This window comes from Onychostoma macrolepis, chromosome 22 (assembly GCF_012432095.1).
Source record: "Onychostoma macrolepis isolate SWU-2019 chromosome 22, ASM1243209v1, whole genome shotgun sequence".
NCBI lineage: Eukaryota > Metazoa > Chordata > Actinopteri > Cypriniformes > Cyprinidae > Onychostoma > Onychostoma macrolepis.
Window position 1 is genome coordinate 1,316,283 of NC_081176.1, and position 16,005 is coordinate 1,332,287.

General features: G+C 36.6%; 1 pseudogene; it reads right to left on the reverse strand.

Moving 5' to 3' along the window:
- Positions 1–2,910: 2,910 nt before the first annotated feature.
- The window catches only part of LOC131531241 (GTPase IMAP family member 8-like), a 31,003-nt pseudogene continuing 17,908 nt past the window's right edge, over positions 2,911–16,005 (reverse strand).

Consider the following 16,005-nt stretch of genomic DNA (forward strand, 5'->3'; position numbering starts at 1 on the left):
TTTTGGAGCACTTCATGCTTCCTTCTGCTGACCAGCTTTTTAAAGATGCTGATTTCATTTTCCAGCAGGATTTGGCACCTGCCCACACTGACAAAAGCACCAAAAGTTGGTTAAATGACCATGGTGTTACTGTGCTTGATTGGCCAGCAAACTCGCCAGACCTGAACCCCGTAGAGAATCTATGGGGTATTGTCAAGAAGAAGATGAGAGACACCAGACCCAACAATGCAGATGAGCTGAAGGCCACTGTCAAAGAAACCTGGGCTTCCATACCACCTCAGCAGTGCCACAAACTGATCACCTCCATGCCACACTGAATTGAGGCAGTAATTAAAGCAAAAGGAGCCCCTACCAAGTATTGAGTACATATACAGTAAATTGAGCACATATACAGACTTAAACTACTTCAGTCTGTGTGCATTGAATTTATTTAATACACAAGTTTCACAATTTGAGTTGAATTACTGAAATAAATGAACTTTTCCACGACATTCTAATTTATTGAGATGCACCTGTACATATTATATTTATTCATCAAAACTAAGTATTGCAAACAGAGAAGAAAGAGGATTAGGCTTAAAAGATTTCTTATCCTGGTGGACAACATTAGTATTACAGCCCTTATTTTTCAGCTGAAATGTCTAATAGTTTTTAGTTTTCTGTTAGCCATAGAGTATTGTAAATTCATGAAACTAAACATGTTTCCTCAGAATGTCTTGTTCTCCATATTAAAAAAAGTTTTGAAGTGTTTGGATAATGCACTTTAAGATATAAGAAAATTAAAATATAAAGATATGTTTCCTTTTTAGCTGTTAATTTAATAAATTTCCATGACAACACCATTTAAGATATCCAAAATCCATTTGCAATATATAATTACAAAGCGTTTTTAACAGAGACACTTCCTGCTGCCAATTGGTGGCGCTATAACTTTGACTCACAATAGCCACATCTATGTGATCAGCTTCACGCAATGAACGAACTGCTAAAGTTTGATCAAAATCAGACACTGTATGTGGAAGTTATAAAACACTTCCTGTATCAAATTTCTTGCCATAAATGTGTTGCCTCACCACGGCCAAAGTGTTTGAGATATCAAAAATCCCTTTGCAATTTATCATCCTCCATGTCTTGAGATCAGAAGTTTGGTGGCAATCGGAGGAAAACACTAGGACAAGTATATCAAATTCCAGAAGCATGCATTTTCACAAAACCTAGAATAGCTGACTTCCTGTTGGGTGGAGCTAATGACAAGCAGTGCAAAAGTTGTTCAGCTCGATGAGATCTATATGTGTACTGACTTTCATACAGGCAAATATGTATGATATATGGACCACAACATTCTAGGCGACGCTGTAGAGCCCCTCTGCCACGTCCATGTAACAGTCTCTGTCCGGCTCTAATGGCCACAGATTCCAAGGTGTGTGCCAATTTACAAGAGATTGTGAGCATGTTAAGGGCCCCAAAAGCCCCAAAAACTTTGAAAAAAAAAAAAAGAAGAAGAATCCTAAGAAAATCAATAGTGCACTTTGCCCCATGGGCTTGGGCACTAATTATAATCCTTAGGAGAACAATAGGGCCCTGTGCCGTCGTTTTGTTTGCATATAATGTTATTTTTTTATCGCGCATACCTGTGTAGACCTTAACCATCATGAAAAGTCTTTAATCCCTGCAGAACATTACCTTGTGACTAAAAAAACTAATAGAAAAATTATTAGATTTTCCTCATCATTTCTTAAAATTTCAGCCGTTTCTCCATCTGTGCCTCTAACCAGTATATGTGTATCTTAACCACTAATGCTTAAATTCTCTGTTCCTGCCCGGAGTCCCGCAATGCTTCCCAATGTGCATACTATCCACCCTATCTGCCCTAAATAGTATTGAAAATTACTAATATCACATAGAATTTCAGATGGATAGTATGCACATTGGGATGCAGGCCCGTACTCTAATTTTCATCACACCAGGATGCGGCTGCAGCGGACCGTGTCTGAAGATCATCGCCACACATCACCAACTTAAACTCAAAATAGAAACAAATGTAAGTAACAGATACAACGCAACTAATTCAGTAACGATGTATGTAAAGATGGGTTGTAAATTTAAACATATGAAAACCAAAAGAACTAATGAATATTGTTTGTTTCATGTGGTTATTATAAACTGAAATTTAATTAAAGACAGAAAGAGCCACAAATAAGCAACAACTGAAGTCAGCTGCAGTAAAGGCCTGGCAAAACATCAGAAAGGAGAAACCCAGTCTCTGCTGATGTCCTTGAGTTATAGACTTAAGACAGTCTGCAAAGGATTCTCAAAAAATATTAAAAATGAACATTTTATTTATGATTATATTTATTTGTCCAATTATATTTGAGCCCCTGAAAATGGGTGGACTGTGTATAAAAATGGTGGTAATTCCTAAGCATTTTATGTTATATTTCTTGTTCAACCCTTTGAATTAAAGCTTAAAGTCTGCTCTTCAATTTCATTTTGAAATATACAGGGGTTGGACAATGAAACTGAAACACCTGGTTTTAGACCACAATTAGTATGGTGTTGGGCCTTCTTTTGCGGCCAATACAGCATCATTTCATCTGATGACAAATACAAGTCCTGCACAGTAGCCAGAGAGATTTTAAGCCATTCCTCTTGCAGAGCAGTGGCCAGGTCACTACGTGATGCTGGTGTAGAGCCATGGGAGATGTTCAACTTCACTTTCAGGGAACAATGTTTGAACCATTGGGTGCACATAGTCAACCTTCACACTCGGCTCTTACTGGTGGACTGTGCAATCAGTGAAGATTGGCCACCAGGCTGCACAAATATAGCCATGAAACCTCCAACACTGGGGCAAGTTTAAGCATGTTTAGTTTGCAAAAGTTTAATAGTAAATAAGACACAACTAGACAATAATAATAAGAAATATTTATTTGCAGCAGCAGCAGCAGCAGCAGCAGCAACAGCGCAAAGCATGCACACACAGTATCGCTAGGTTTCGTAGGTTTGAGCTGTAAGACTAATTTGCAGTGGGATCCCTTCGAATTTTCCTATGGGGTTTTATAATTGGCCTTTTTTAATTTATGAGTTAAAAAGGTACACACAACCGTGGTAAACACAACTTGATGATACTTGAAAGTTTTCCTCAACATCGTACAGATACAGTAGCTCACTTATGTTATAGTGAATGAGAAGTACAGAAAACCCTTCACACGCACAGTAAAAGACCAGTGCCAGTTATCTGGCTCATCAATAAGGTTTAGAAATGTTTCACAGGACATGACATGACCGTTTACCATCTAGTTCCTTTCTTAAACCTTTCACTTCATTCAGTTGTTTTTGAATCTCATCAAGTCTCTCCTTGAGCTCCTGAACATGTTGCTCTTCTTCTAAAACCATTCAGTTCTTCTTGTTTTCTGGCTTCATCTTGATGTTTCTCCTCTATCTCTTCTTCATGTTTCTGTTTCATTTCATCTCATCACACTCTCTTTCTTCTCTGTCTATTCTTTCTCTCTCCTCTCTTTCTCTTCTTCTGATCTCCTCCTCTTGCTCTCGTTTAATATCTTCCATCATTTTCTCCCATCTCTTTCTCTTCTCCTCTCGTCTCTCTTCATCCTCTCGTTTTCTTCTCCTCCACTCTTCTTTTCTCTCTCACTCCAGCTGCTCATAACTTCTCTCCATTTCAAAATTTAGACCATTCTAAATAACAGATATGACAACTTCAGCAAAAAATGCATGAACACAGAATATAGATAATCTTATTCTGAAATATAGTCTAACCTTAGACATCGGTTTCATCCTCCTTTACAGCTGATTCCGAGGTCAATCGTGTCATTGAAGGTCTTGGGAGAAGCCAGGAACTTGGCTTCTTGGGAAAAAAAATAAATAATGACAATATCTCTCTCAGGAACCATTCTGCTAAGTTGACTGTGTAGACGTCACACAGTGGCTCTGTTCTTGGGAGATGCACAAGTGAACAAACACAAGACACATATGGTCACATTCTTTTATTACAGGGTTAGTTCAAAAATGAAAACTTCACCATTTACTCAACCGAGACTTTCGTCATCTTTGAAACACAACTGAAGATATTTTAATAGAATATAAGATTTCTGTCCCTTGATTGATGGTCCACACAACTACTTAGATAATTCATAAACTTCATAAAGAGATCTAATCCATACATATCATGTGGTTTAGTACAAATTTTCTGTTGTTCTGTTTATATTCCCTGATCAATGTTTAAATGTGAAAAAAAAATAATAATAATTCAATCTGTTCACTGTATAAAGCGATCGAGTCTCTTCAGAAAGGTTTGACTAAACCGCTCAATTCATTTGGATTACTTTTATGATCCCTTTATGAACTTCTTGAAGCATCAAAGTGGTAGTTGTGTAGACTGTCGATGGAAGGACAGAAAATCTCTCAGGTTTCATTTAAAATATCTTCATTTGTGTTTTGAAAATGAATGAAAGTCTTGCAGGTTTGGAATGACAGAGAGTGAGAAATGACGATGAAGTTTTCATTTTTGGGCTTTATGTGTTCTGATATCTTAAATTAATAATTAGTAAATTCCAGGTGTGAACATAAGCAGATATTGTGTGGCTGCCTGGTTAAATTATAATTTTTCATATTCGTTTGTGTGTTTTAAATTTTTACGGTACACAGACTCAGAAATCTGGCTTCATCTTCATCATTCTGCTCCCTCCATCACTCACACTCAGTGTCATCAGACTCCCGGTCAGCAATCTTATGAGAGGAGCTTCCTTCACTTGACACTGCTGAAGTCTGGGCCAATTCTATTGAAAAAGAATAATAAAAATAAAAAACACTTATTTCAGTAATTTAATTTACATTAGGACTGTAAATATGGTAAAATAATGATTATGCTGAGAGCTGTCTATAATACGGGTGCCAAATCATCAACTTATTTTTATTTACATCCTTCATTCTAGGGTCAATTAAACGACTGTTAAAGTTAATACAAAACCTTGTGCTATATTCACATGGAGGCATTCCTGAAACAATTTAAGTATTTATTTAATCTGATTATTAAATACATTTATATAATTTTAATGAGTAACATGAGTAATAAGGCATATTAAAATGAACAGTGTACTACAATAGAATAAATTAACATGTTTACTATTAATTTATTATTTATAATGTGAAAAGAAAATACAGATAGATTCAGACATAGCTTTCTCCATTAAAACTTGACTTTGTACATCTGGAAATATTTAGGACATTATTTACCCAAAATAGCATGCCATGTGAATTGATAAAGACTGGTTTCAAGGTAAAGTAACTGCATGCTCTGCCAGTGGGCACAGTTTAATGTACTTTTAACTCACTTTCATGATGCTTGCATAAACGTAATTGTCATAAGAAAAACTTGATGGTAGTGCGTTTGTTTCTTGCCGCAGATATGACGACAGGACAGACATGATATTCAGCGCTGAGAACAAGCATCGTACAGATTATGCAATTCACACTCAAGCCTAGGCCGAACGAAGTTTTTAAACGTGCTCTAATTTCACAGTTTTGCATTAGATAACGTCAATTAAATGACTGGTAAATGTTCCGCGTTACACCGCTCCGTCTGCAGAAACACTTCAACATGGTGTTGTGTGTCACAAAAATGAAATTGTTAGCGTATAAATGTTTAACAGTCCCACTATTACTGTTTCAAAGCACTCAATGCTTTCAAAAACAAATATAAATTTACCATTTAATGAATTATCTCATCTGAGTAGAAAACCGCCCAAGTGTGGCTGCTTCAGACTCGTAGTAAAACCAGGCCTCGGCGGGAATGAAGGAGAGAGGATCTGTCAACGAACCAAAATGAAAGAAGCTAAAAGTATATATATAACATAAATTGTAAACTGTACACATAAAATCACCTTATTTCAGGAAATCGAACCCGCATTAGAAACGTTGCATCTCTACACCTCACGAACTTAACACTGTAAACGTGACAAAAACACTCGCAGTTAGTAATTTCTAAATGTGTTCACCACCAATCATATTTTGAGTAAAATTATCAACAAAAAGTATTTCTTCTGTGTAATTTTATAAAGAGAAAAGCAATCCAACTTACCCACTCGGTCGCATGAAGATAAAATGGCGTCGTCGCTTTGAGGCATCGGTCCTTGAGGGGCGGAGTCAGATCAATTCGGCGGGGGGGGGGGGTTTACACTTCCAGCGTAAAAGTGAAAGTACATAAATATCAGACCATGTAACAACACTGAACACAAGTACTGTTTAACACTGTAGATTGTTAATTCAACTCTCTGGGAATTAATAACTTTTAACACTGCAAATATTACACTGCTGATTTTACTGTGAAACCAATTAAATATTAGCTCAACAAAATATCAACCACATAAACTTGAAAAGCAAAGTATAGTGAAATAAAAGCATTGTTTATATCCAAATACTAAATTTTTGGCAAATTTTCAAAATTAGTTAGTTATTGTTTTGACTTACTTTGTGTGTCTAGACCATCAGGGGTTCTGCGTCTTTCTTTCTCCTCTTCTTCTCTTTGTCTTTCTTGTTGTTTCTGTTTCTTCCATTCCTCTCGTTCTCTCTTGTTCCTCTGTCTTTAATGTCCCTTTAATATTGTTCTTCTCTTTTTAGATATTCCTCTTCTCTTCTCTTCTCTTTCTCTGTTTGTCACGGTTCTGTCTTTCATCATCCATCATTATCTTCATTCGTTCTCTCTCGTGTTTAAGATTCTGATCATGTTTATCATGTTTCCTGTTTTTTCTTTCTCCATTTCTTCTTCTCTTCTTTGTAGGGATGCACAATATTTATTGGACCGATAAATTATTGACCGATATGGGTGAAATGACGTCGTTTTTATCGCTCCTATAAATAAATGAAATCCGATAAAGTACGCTTGCTGGTAAATCAATCAATCATCCGAGTCATCTGCTTTCCGAGGGCAAGTGATTGCAGCTTTAACCTGCAGTGACTTTCAGCTTGTGTCGCGCTCATTATGTCATCATCTGTGAACATGTCTTCGCCGGTCTGGAAGTTTGTCTCGGTGGCAGAGGAGGACAATATCATTGCTAACAGCTTACTTCCGGTCAACATAGCTGTTCCAGTCGCAGCTGTTGCTTAAAGTCCCTATTTAACTTCCTCATCCTCATGCACTAAAAAGGTTGAATAGATGCATTTCTTTATGCATGAAATATTTGAATATAAATTTGTTGTTAATGAGTTGTTAATTGCAGATAAACCATAGTTCTGTCATAGTTCTGTTAAACCATTTCGGTTACTAAGTATCGTGGTGTATTAAAGGAAAATGCCTCTGTTTTTCTATATTGTAATATGTTAACTTAGACGAGTTGATACGTCCCTCTCCCGTCTCAGTGCGTGCACTCAATCGCTCTAACACCACTATGCTAGCATTTAGCTTAGCACCATTCATTCCTTAGGATCCAAACAGGGATAAATTCAGAAGCCACCAAACACTTCCATGTTTTCCCTATTTAACTCTTTCAACACCATTGATGAGATATCTCGTCAATTAAGAGACAACGCTTCCCCGCCATTGACGAGTTTTTACGGCAATCCGTGTTCTAGGTGTATTACGGTAAGTAAAGCCCTAACGCATGTCCTGAATGAGTTACGGGACTTCCGGGTCTTTAGGGTGCGAATAGAAGACGATCGGCATAAATGGAAGGATCAGAGAAAATGTAGATCATATATAGATCATAGCCTATGTAGATCATGCTTTGACCATTTTGAATCTGATCGGGACGATGTAGTCAGTGAGAGAGAGAGAGACACAGAAACATCTGTAGTTATAACCGATCTGTCGATCTGAATAGGGGTGTGTGTGTGTGTGTGTGTGTGTGTGCGCGCATGTGTGTGTGCGTGCATGTACAGTATATGTATGCATATGTATATATGTAGCCTGTGTGTGTGTGTGTGTGTATAATCATATGTATGTTTTTGTGTGTGTGTGTGTGTGCACGTGTGTGTGTGTGTGTGCGTGCATGTATGTATGTAGCCTGTGTGTGTGTGTGTATAATCATATGTATGTATATGTTTGTGTGTGTGTGTACTGGTTTTTGTGGTTTACGGGGACAAAATTTGTATAATAACATGGGTATGACAGAGGTATTACAACGTGAAGGTGGTTTATGAGGACACTGCCTATGTCCCCGTAACTCAAAAGGCTTAAAAACATACTAAATAGTGTTTTTTTTTTATCTAAAAATGCAGACAGTCTCCTGTAAGGGGTAGATTTAGGTGTAGGACAATAGCACATACAGTTTGTACAGTATAAAAACCATTACGCCTATGGAGAGTCCCCGTAAACCACTAAAACAAACGTGTGTGTGTGTGTGTGTGTGTGTGTGTGTGTGCGCGTGCATGTACAGTATATGTATGCATATGTATGTATGTAGCCTGTGTGTGTGTGTATAACCATATGTATGTATATGCTTGTGTGTGTGTGTGTGTGTGTGTGTGTGTGTGTGTGTGTGTGGACGTGTGTGTGTGTGGATGTACAGTATATGTATGCATATGTATGTATGTATGTATGTAGCCTGTGTGTGTGTGTGTATAATCATATGTATGTGTGTGTGTGTCTGTTTGTTCTGTTTATTGAATGCAATTTAAATTATTCATATAATTATTTACAGGTGAAAGAATATGACATCTGAATGTATTTTGCTTGAAAATGCACTACTCTGATAAAAATGTTGTATTTTGTCCAAAATGTTGTATTTTTAATGGTACCCACCTGCATTCAAATGGTCATAAAACATGAACACGTGAAGATAGAATAAAATAGTTTTTTTTTGTTTAAAATCGGAGACTTGGTTCTTTATTTTGATATATAACATGTTCTTATATTCATAGCAGAAAATATTCTGAGGGCCGTCAAATTTAGGTGAAAATCATCAAAAATGCTGGCGGTGGCTGGCAACTTTTTTTTAAAACGCTGGCGGTGAAAGAGTTAAAGACGGTTAAGTATGGTGACACAAAATAAAACGTGGCGATTTTCTAAGCGGCTAAACAATTATAATTATAATGTATGTCGGAAGAGCACTTCGGGGCACTTCGACCTCGGCGCAGTAATATCATCACTCCCGAAGTGCTGCGAAGTGCTCTTCCGACATACATTATAATTATAATTAGAAAATCGCCACGTTTTATTTTGTGTCACCATACTTACTCGTGTAACTACTCATATAACCATCTTTAAATAGGGAAAACATGGAAGTGTTTGGTGGCTTCTAAATTCATCCCTGTTTGGATCCTAAGGAATGAATGTGGCTAAGCATAGTGGCGCCGGGCACTAGAGCGATTGAGTGCACGCACTGAGACGGGAGAGGGACGTATCAACTCGTCTAAGTTGAGGGAAGAACATATTAGAATATGGAAAACGGTGGCATTTTCCTTTAGGTATTGTATCTCGTATCTTTCTCTCTTGTTCTTCTCTGTCTTCAATGTCTCTTTTATATTGTTCTTCTCTCTCTCTAAATTCTTCTTCTCTTTTCTTTCTCTCTTTCTCATGATTCTGTCTTTCTTCCTCCATCTTCATCTTCTTTTTCTCTTCTTCATGTTTGTTCATCAGTTCTTCTCTTTCTCTGATCACTTGCTCCACTTTCTCCGTCAGGATCGTCTTTTGTTGTTCTTGTATGTCTCTCTCCATCTCTCTGAACATCTTACATGAGTATGAACTCTACTCCGTTCTCTTTCACCATGTTGTCTATCTTCTGCAGTAGATCAGTCACCTGTGTTCGGTCTCCAGTCTCATTATTATTGAACACATGGAATCTGTTTCCACACGATTCAATCAGCTGATTCAGAGCAGATCCAGATTCTCCCAGAAACTGTTCAATGGTTTTGTTCTTCAGATCATCTCCTCTGGTGAAGAGCACCATGATGTACTTTAACGAGTTTTCTCCAAACGTGTCTTGGATGATCTTCACTGCTCTTTGTTCTTCTTCAGTGAATCGTCCCAGTGGTATCAGTAAGAGAAACACATGTGGTCCAGGCAGGATCATGGAGATGCAGTTGCTGATTTCTCTCTGGATCTCCTCATTACTGAGTTCAGTATCAAACAGTCCTGGAGTGTCGATCACAGTAATGTGTCTGCTGTTGATTTCAGCTGTTTCTTTCTGACACTCTTTAGTAACAGATTCTTCAGAAATGTCTGATATAAACACTTCTCCTCCTAAGACGGTGTTTCCAGTTGAACTCTTTCCAGCTCCAGTTTTTCCCAGCAGCACAATCCTCAGTTCATCTTCTCTTTCTCTTGAATCTAAAGAGAGATTAAAAAAAATGAATAAATAAACATTATTGAATTTCAAGTTAATATTGCCAGTTATCCAGGGAACAATATTATGTATGAATTATACATCAAAACATTCAAGCATCATGTGCTAATCATATAATGTTATTGTTTTGTCTCACAAATCTGTGTAGACTTTAGCGTTAATAAGCATATTTTCTAATCATTACCTTGTGACTGAAACCATGTCTCTAATGAATGGATTCTCATCTTCATTTCTTCAAATTCCTTCAGTTTCTCCATCTGTGCCTCCATCAATGTCTCTGTGGAGAAACAATCACCACTATTTTCCTCAACCATCTGCTCCAGTTTCTCCATCAACACAGACACTTGTGTGTTCAGGTCAATGAACTGATGTCGTCCTCCTAAACTCTGAATGACAGACTGTGTTTCTTCATTTAGTTCTGCTGTCTGATGCTCTGGATCCTGCTTTATGAGGATCATGATGTGTTTGTTGATTCTTGAGCTGAATATCCTCTGGATCTCCTCTATTTCTGCTCTGTCTTCATTATTAAGTGGAGCATCAGGAATGATGAAGATGAAAACATGAACTCCAGGATGACAGAGAGACACACAGCGGTGAGTCTGACGCATCACTTCCTCCTCTGAGAGCTGAGTGTTGAACAGAGCTGGAAGCTCCAGCAGACTGATCAGACGTCCATCAAGCTCCACGTCTCTCCTCACACACTCTGAGCTGAGCTCTGATCTTCTCTCGCTCTGCTTCAGGATCAGGTTTGAGATGAAGGATTTTAGTCCTCTGTTACTCCCACACACAACCAGACTCAGCTTCACACCCTCTGGAGCTGTGACAAAGGAATAAACTATTTTAACAGTGTGGTTTGAACTTAAAGTGTTAGATTAATGCTGCATTCGTATGTCAGAATTACTGCAATCTGGCATTTACAAGCTGTGATACTTGCCAAATAGGCTGTTGCTAAGTACTGACTATCTTCAGGCCCTTTTCCAATTTTTATTTATTTATTTATTTATTTATTTTTATATTTTGAAACTAAATATGGAAATAAAAAAATAATCTTGCATAAAATGTTAAAGAAATGTTAAAGAGAAATCTGTAGCTTTTTGGAGTCAGATTACCTTTTACTTAGCTATTTACAGGAACAGATATTTTGACATGGGGTGCTCAAACTTTTGCATGCCACTGTAAGTATTTCCATAGTAACAATTTCTATTGTTTTGATTCAGTCGTCTAGCACACTGAATTTTGAATCTCAGTGCAATGTAATGATATTGCTGGTATATACAGTAGCAACCCATATACTCTATCAATGTGTATCAAAGTGATGGAAAACAACAAGTACAGCTTAAGTAACAGAGCTTTTCAGGTGCTCAGTGTGGGATGATTGGGACTAACCAAATCAGTTACCTGACATGAATCACACAGACCTTACTCTTTATTATCTGAAGACTGAAGGTAAAAAGATGAATGCAGAAGCTAAAACTGACAATAGAAGCATCATAACAAGAGAACTAAGTTACTTAAGGCTGGAATACACTACATGACTTTTAAAATCAGAACAGACTTTAAAACACTGGGTAACAATCTGGGCAAAAGTCATGTAGCGTAATTCAGTCTTTTGGGTCTGATGCTGTCTATAGATTACAGACTTTAGCCAGTCATTAACTGCAAAAGATTCAACAATTTTACTCACAAAAAAGGTTTATATATTTATATTATATTTATATTATATAGGGTGACCAAACGTCCTCTTTTCCCTGGACATGTCCTCTATTTGGACCTACAAAAATGCGGGATTTATTAATCGCCCAAAATGTCCGGGATTTGGCTGTTTTCTTAAATATGAAATCTTAAGTGAAAAACATCGCCGAGCAGAGAGGACACAGACAACGAGCTGACAGACAAGACAGTGCAGGTCAACCAGGAGACCAAGTCTCAGCATTCAAATTCTGTTAGCTTTATCAAGAATTTCAAACGATAAATACAGTTTTGGAGCTTTTTAGTGGCGTGACGGATCATGCGCGCTCAGTTCAAGCGAAGCAGGAGTGCATTCTTATTAGCATGAAGTAAATATTGAATGCACATCTGATCCATGTTGAAAGATACACTACAACTTAATGTATAGTGTCTCATGTAATCGTTCAATGAGTGTTTCAAACACAGAAAGACAGCAACTAGAAAACATTAACAGCAGAAAATCCATTCAGTGTCCATAAACTAGTGAGAAAAATGTATGAGAATTTTTTTTTGCAAAAATTACATTGATATATTTACTCATAATTGCTCTTTTTTTATTATAATTAATAAAAATGAATGGATATAACATTATAAAAAAAATTGTCTAATATGAACTTGTATACAAAACAATTGGTACTTTTAACCCTATCAATAAGGTTCCCTGTAAAGTTTAGTTTAGAACAATTAAGAAAAAAATTAAGTACATTACCAGTCAAAAACAGTAAGATTTGAGAATTCTCTTCTGCTCATCAAGCCTACGTTTATTTGATCCAAAATACAGCAGTAATATTGTGAAATATTTTTACTGTTTAAAATAATTGCTTTTTATTTGAATATATTTTAAAATGTGATTTCACACCTGAATTTTCAGCATCATTCAGTGTCACATGATCCTTCGGAAATCATTCTAATATGCTGATTTGCTGCTCAAGAAACATTTTATTATTATTATTATTATTATTATTATAAATATAACAGTTGAGTAATTTTTTTTCAGGATTAATTTAATGAATATAAAGATCCAAAGATCAGCATTTATCTGAAATAAAAAGCTTTTGTAACACTATACCATTCAAAAGCTTGGGGGAAGAAATTATAGAAATTAATACTTTTATTTAGCAAGGATGCTTTAAATTGATCAAAAGTGATAAATACATGTATAATGTTACAAAGGATTTCTATTTCAGATAGATGCTGTTCATCTGAACTTTCTATTCAACAAAGAAACCTGAAAAAAAATTCTACTCAGCTGTTTTCAACATAATAATAATAGTAATAAAAATAATACATGTTTTTTGAGCAGCAAATCAGAATATTAGAATGATTTCTGAAGGATCATGAGACTGTAGGCTAATAATGCTAAAAATTCAGCTTTGAAATCACAGGAATAAATTACATTTTAAAATATATTCAAATAGAAAGCAGCTATTTTAAACAGTTAAAATAGGCCTATTTCACAATATTACTGCTTTTGCTGTATTTTGGATCAAATAAATGCAGGCTTTGTGAGCAGAAGAGGCTTCTGTAAAAAAACATTAAAAATCTTACTGTTCAAAAACTTTTGACTGGTAGTTTACTTAATCGCAGACTTATTAATTATTCCTGAATGATTCTCAATCCAGGCTGAACTAAAAAGCTTGCATCCCCGTTTGAAGTAAGTTGAAGTTTTAGGTTCCCTGAACAACATTTACAAAATTCACTGTAGCCTACAAGTTAATGTTAGATCTTTTGCTCCAATCACTGGTTAATGAGGTGATAGAAGTAAGATAAATAAGTTTCATTATACTAACATTTGAAGTTATGGTAGGAATGAATATCTATGGGGTAATGTGATGTAATCAGCAATCGTAGGATTTATTCATGCTAGGGTAGGGTTATATTCGAATTTAAAAGGTATAATTTCAGTTAAGGGGAAAAAAGCTTTTGGCTTCTCCTGAGCCCACAAGAGAGCGCATCGAGCAAAATATTACTAATGCACATTTATTCAAAGCAATAAAATAATGTTTATAATGAAGTGCATAATGTTTAACCCTAAAAGGGGCGACGTATCCTGGAGGATACAAACATTTGAGAGGCTGTGGGGAGAGGCAGGGAAAGTGTAGGTCTCATTTCTTGGTTTCATGTTGAAAGGGTGTTTGTTGTGAATATTTAGATATATTGACTTTGTTAATACATTCTTTGTTTAGCTCACGGGCAGCATTTAAACCTGCGTGGCCGCCCGTAGTGGGAAATCTACTTACCCTCCGATAAAAGTTGATTTAGTTCATATTTGCACATGTTGGAGGGGACTTGCCTGTTTAAAAATTGTTGTTCAGCATTCGCTTATTAGGTTTACATTGAAAATGTATTAATTAAATGCATACATTTTTTGTAATCTGTCTCTAAATGTTTGTATCTCAGGAGATACGTTGCCCTTTTAGGGGTATAAATCATGATATAAAAACATACATATAGACTGTGATTTTGTGGCTTGTGTTTTAGAAAATCATATATTTTTGTAATCTTGACAAAACACATATCGTTGGAAAGGTTCCATATTTGGTGACTGTTTTGTAACAGAAGTGATATTGTGACAAATGATTGATTTGTGACAGAAAACTGTATCAGATAAATTCAATAGAGTTTAAGTGTAACTTATTATTTCTGGTATAGCGCCCAAACTAAATCTCACAGGAACCACAATTTTTGTGATGTCAACTTCAAATTTAGAACATAACTTGGTGAGTGTTAAAAAGGCCATTATAGCTTTAAGAATAATGAATCTTCTGATCAGATCTTTCTCTTTTTTTACCGAGACTGATTGACACACAGGCAGCCAATCAGCATTCGCTGATCCACGTGCAGGCAAACATCCCGCCCACAGCGCTCAGTGTGAAGTAGAGAGCGAGTCCATCGGAGCGCTGATGCGGACGCAAAACTTTGCCGTTGTATGTCACATATAGTTCTACTCATTTTTACGGGTGTTGTGCGTCTATGGAAAGTAAGTGTAATATCCGATCTTTGTAACGGTCGCGTATGTGATATGCTTGACCTAGCTGTCTATTATATTTCGCTGTCTGATGCGTTTCAATTGTTATGGCTAATGCTAAGATATTAACATGTCCTTAGCACGATGTCGCGCTGTATATATATTTTACCTTTATTCATAGTTGTTTATATTAATATTATCTAGGTCTATTTCTTTTGTATTTCAGTGTAATTTACTCACGAAGTGCTCATTCTCGAGATATTTTAAAGTTGTAAACATCTTAATGCGCATGTGCACAGAACATGTTCAGACAGAGCACCGCTGATACGATACGCACCAGATAAAGCTGTGCACTGTTTAATTCTATGTATATGGCACGCTGAGTTTGTTTTCTTTAATTTATTAATCCGTTCAATTGTTTGTTTTACTGAATATTCATCATGTATATTCATATTTACTCTTCATTTTCTGTTTTATAGAAAAACCACATAACCCTTGTAATTCTCTGAGTTGTTGTGGTGACAAATAAATGGGTTACTCCCATATTTCAACCATCTTTGACTAAGTCTCTTACCGGACACCCTGTGGCGGGTTTCAAACCTAACCAGCAATTTAATAAATGAGAATTTGCTAAAATGCTAACTCATTTTTACATGGTCCTTCGAGCCGGATGAGACTTGCCGCAGGCTTATGAGATGTCAACACACGCAGATGATGAGCCAACTGGGCACGTCAGAAGGAAGAATGCCCTTCCCGCCCGATATGAAGATTATGATCTTACCGGCTTCGTCCTGCCTTCGTTGCATCCAGAACCCGTGTCACCACACACTCAGATACCCTCCAACCTATCAGACGAGGAATACGAAGAGGAGGGTGCGACGGCATTCAGTCTTACGCAGATTCCAGGTGAAGAGCATCAAAGTTCAGAAGAGTGGTCTGACGCAGACCCAGGCAGATCTGAGAATGCTTTGCTTAAGCAACGAAATAGGAATCTACGTCATGCAAATGAGA